The following is a 4,968-nucleotide window of genomic DNA, read 5'->3' as shown; positions in this document are numbered from 1 at the left end:
GTCATCCGCGTACGCCTGTACTTTGTATGCCTCCCCTTTAACTCTTATCCCTTTTATATCATCCTGATTCCTGATGGTCTCACATAAACCTTCAAGTATTAGAATAAACAATAGAGGGGAGAGCGGGCAACCTTGCTGGGTACCCTTCCCTATCTCTATTTTGTCTGACAAATCTGTATTAATTATAATTTTTGCCTCCTGATCTTTATATATTTCTCCTATTCTGTTGCAAAAGTCCTCTCCACATCCAACCTCTTTTAAATTTTCCATCATATAGCCCCAATTTATATATAAATATAAATTCCGTCTTCCAAACTAAATTCTAATTTAGGTTGGAGATATTCTTTTACATGTTGCTACTCCCTTTTTCCTTTTCTTTTTATCTGAATCTACAAATAGAATTCCTAATTTTTTATCTTTTAAGTATTTTCTTCATTTTTTAAAATATGGGTTTCTTGAATACATGTTATATCTATATTAAGCTTATGCAATTGATGAAATATTTTCCTTCTTTTCTGTGGGCCATTAAACCCGTTGACATTCACCGATATGATTTTAATCTTCTGTGACTTCTCCATCTTCTCTATCTTTGTTGTTCTTTTCTTTCTTCTTATATTGGAATCTAGTTCATACATTAGGTGTGGTTTTTTCTGGTCTTTTCCTTTCTCTTTTCTTTTTTGGTTCCTGTTTTTCTACTATTACTGTGGGATGAGCGCTTGTTCCTTCCCGTACATCTTATTCCGATGAGTCTGTTGTCTCTTCATCATTATGTCCTCCTAAATTCTGTCCATGTCTTTCTAAAAAAATTTCTATTTTGAAGGTCGAATTGATGTTATGTCTTCTTCCTTGATATGTAAAAAGCAGACCTTCTGGCAAGAGCCATTTGTAGAGAATATCATTATTTCTTAGTAATTTGGTGAGTTTGTTACAGGCATATCTTTTTTCTCTTACTCTCCATGGAGTATCTTTTAGGAATTTAACTTCATTGTTATCTATTAAGACTGGCTAGATATCTGAAAAGTTTTATCTCTTAATTCCTTTTTATTGAATTTAATATGTACCTCTCTAGGTGTTGTTGTTGTTGTTGTTTTTGCGTATGCAGTATTTTTCCTATGTATTGAGTCGATGCTTTTCTCCATTTCTTCTTTTGGTCCTAATTCTAATTCTTCAGATAGTAATTGTGCCATTTCCCCTTTCAGTCCTTTAGATTCTGGGAAATTCTGAGATCTAACAATGAAAGCTGCTCTATCAATTTCTAATGAAATTAAAGTTTGTTCCATCCTTTCTGCATTTGCTTTTAGTTCTTGGAAATCTTCTTGGATTTCTTTACTATTCTTCTCTAGTTTTCTCAGGTTTTTGGTATTTTTTCAGTTTCTTGTTTGCGCTCCTCCATTTGTTTCTTTAATTCTTCTGTATCTGCAAAAATGGCTTCCATTTTAGTATGTGTGGGTTCCATTTCTGATTTTAATACCATGGGGAGGATTGTCTCAACTGTTTTTTTCACTGCTTGAGTTACCGCTTCTCTTACTGATTCTTGCACCGTCTGAATAACTATATTTTGGACCCATGATTTTAAATCTGCTTTAAGTTCTTCCATGGAAATTGTGATTGTGGGATTTATTGTTTCTTGTATTTTTGCTTGTGTTTTGGGGGAGGGTAATGAAGATTTTCTTATACCTGATCTGGATGCCATTTTAGAATTGTTAGAAAGTTTCAGTTTATGTAGGGCAATTTTTGTTTGTAGTTGGATACTTTTTTTAGATGGAGTTGCTGGAATTTATTCATAAAATGGAGTTTTTTAAATCTTTTAGTTGGATTTATGGGTTTTCTAGTTCTCTTAAATTAATTGATTTATTAAATTACTTGTAAATCTATTGACTAATAATTCCTTTTAATTAATTTACTTATAATTATTGTTATTTATTTATTTATTTATTTAAATTATCTAATTAAATATTTTATTTAAATTAATCTGATGGTTATTTAAGCAATTGTATTGTTATTTTTAATCCTCTTAATGCTTTTTAATTGGGGGAAGATCCGTGAAGCTAAGCAAAACAACGAGGAAAGTCCAAGATAATATTATGCCTGTGTGCCTTAGTCCATGAACATTCTGAGATTAAACATGATGACAATGATCAGGAGCCCCAAATGGTATCTCTTCTTTTAGAGCAGAGGTGTCGAATTTGTTTGTTACAAGGGCCAGATGTGGCATAAATGTCACTTTGTCGGCTGTGCCATGTGTGCTATAAAATGTAATGCAAGTTGTTGTTGTTGTTGTTCAGTCACACAGTTAAATCTGAATCTTCACGACCTCATGGACCACATCATGCCAGGACGTCCTGTCTTCCGCCGTCCTCTGGAGTTTGCTTAATTTCATGTTCATTGCATCGATAACACTGTCTAACCATCTCATCTTTTGCTGTCCCCTTCTTCTTTTATCTTCAGTCTTTCCCAACATCAGGGTCTTCTCCAGTGAGTGCTCCCTTCTCATTTGGTGGCCAAAGTATTTGAGCTTCAGCTTCAGTATCTGGCCTTCCAAGGAACTGTCAGGGTTGATTTCTTTTAGGATCGACTGATTTGATCTCCTTGTAGTCCAAGGGACTCTCAAGAGTACCCAGGACAATCAAAAGACAGGAAACAGAGACCAAGTTAGAGGAGGAGGGATAGTGGAGGAGTGGGTTCTGGTGAGCTGGGGAGGGGATAAAATGGGGTAGTGGAGGGAATGGAATAGGGAGTGGTAGGGGGTGGCGAAGGAAAGGGAAACAGGTGTATGCCAGCTGTAGACCCCGCATTCCATTGTTTCCCAAGAGGAATCAATGGAATGGGAGGCCTGTGGCTGATCCCATCCTCTTCCTACTCTCCTCCCTGCTTGGGGCACTCCACAGTAGCTGTGCTGTGTGGCCCTTTGCTAGAGAAATCTTCCACTGGAGCCAGCGAGGTAAACACTTTCCTTTGTACTGTGTTCCGCTCAGTCTCATAAGCACATTTCCATGATCCATTTCGTTACCATGGCTCAGTACCTACAGAAAACAAGGTGACTGCACAGTCCAAAGACTAAATGATAGAAAAACTGCGCAGAATACTATGTTCAGTAGAATAAGTGAGTATATATTTTATGTATTCTTATGAGCATACTCTTATGAGCATGCTAGCTACAGTCTGTCTTGCTTTGCTATAGAGCTTTATCAAAGTAGAACCGATATTCCAACTTGACCAATATGCTCTGTGAACAAAATCAGAAATAATATATCAAGAATTCCCAATGTACTTCAGTTCATGGATATGGACTTCTATTGAATAATTTTGATATTGCGTACTATTATTTTCCATTTGGTAAAATTGTATAATATTCTATGTGTTCCCCAGTTCAATTTTCTGTCCATAGTTGATTGGTTACTAGTGATATTTAATAAGAAAATCATTCAAAAAAATTGGAATTGATATATAATAATACTCTCTTATTCTGATGAACATAGTATTCTCCAATTTTTCTATCATATGGCACAGTACCTGGCAATTCACCACCTAATATTGTGAATGCTGTTTTTAAATATATTTGTATTGAAACAATATTGTCTTTTAGCAAAACCATTTAGAAAATCAGCTTCAAAGAACCAGAAACAATTTATTACTGAGGCAGCAGAGTGTTGAGGAGGCAGAGTTATTTGGACCTTGAAGAGCACAGAAAAGACTGGCTCCTTGATGGTGCAGTGCCTCTCTCCTATTGAGGAGAGAAAGGAAGCTTCAAGGCCCTGGAGGAGTGGGGAATCAAACCCGGTTCTCCCAGATTAGAGTCCACGCACTTAACCACTACACCAAACTGGCTCGCTAAGGTTCTTTGACTTGTGTGGCTAGCCAATAAACCACACAGTGAAAACAATCATCCAGGCAGTAAAGGGTAACAAAAGTATTTATTTGAATAAAGGAGCATCCTACAGCTTAATTCAGTCTGGGTGTTCAATTTGTTACAACCGAGAGCTTGCTTATATACTCTTTTTGCTTATCCTCACTTTACATCATCATTGACATCACTTAGACATGCTCAGTTCAGTTTTCTGTGTCTGGTCAGTTATCAATCACATATTTGACACACAGGATGTTGGCTGGGTGCAGTTCAACTCCTACAATGCAGGTGCAGCTCATTATTTTGATTTACAGTCTTGCTTACTCCTTTTTGGCATTACTCCCAGACTCCTACTACCTTTTACCTCTGACTGAACTTTTAGACTAAGTTCATTTTCAGTTCAGGTACAAAATTCTACAAACTTAGTTCTTCTTTACACTTAATACATCCATATAAAAGTATCTTAAAGCATTTTATAAACTTATTTTCACTAACTGGTATACAAAATATGAAAACATATCATTACAACGACATTCTAAAGCATTAAACTCCTTACATGAATTCTTTTAGTATTATAAAATAGCTTGTGACATTAAACTCTTGTAGATACATTGATTTACACATTATTATTCATTTTGGTTTATCAAAATATGTTTACAGAATATTTCTGGTCCTTTTATGAAGCTACTTCTTGTTAAAATTGAAGTTTATAATTTGTAAAACACATAGCTTAGTTCAGCATGTAGGAGACACTGTTCTACAATACAAATTCTGTACCTCTCAATTGGAGCCAAGAATCATGATTAATGACTCTTGGTTCTTGGCTGAACTTAGTAGCTGGATACTTCCCTAAAACTTCACAAGACATAATTAATTACTCTGTTTCCCCCAAACTTTTTAGAACACCTCCCTTCGTTAGTTCTCTAGTTTCTTTAACTGACTAGCTCATGATTTATATTCTCTATGTCTAGGGTTTCCAAGTCGTGGCAGGGGATCGCATGTCTTTGCAGAATCCCTGCCATGGGGATGGCGAGACACTTTGGACCCGCCATTGCCAGGACATAACGCTACGTGTCGCTCTGGCAACGGGGCTCCAAACAGTAATCCTACTGGTGCGGGCT

The sequence above is a fragment of the Gekko japonicus genome, unplaced genomic scaffold (genome assembly GCF_001447785.1).
Source record: "Gekko japonicus isolate JY-2015 unplaced genomic scaffold, Gekko_japonicus_V1.1 scaffold660, whole genome shotgun sequence".
Taxonomy (NCBI): domain Eukaryota; kingdom Metazoa; phylum Chordata; class Lepidosauria; order Squamata; family Gekkonidae; genus Gekko; species Gekko japonicus.
Note: the sequence above shows the minus strand (reverse complement) of the source record.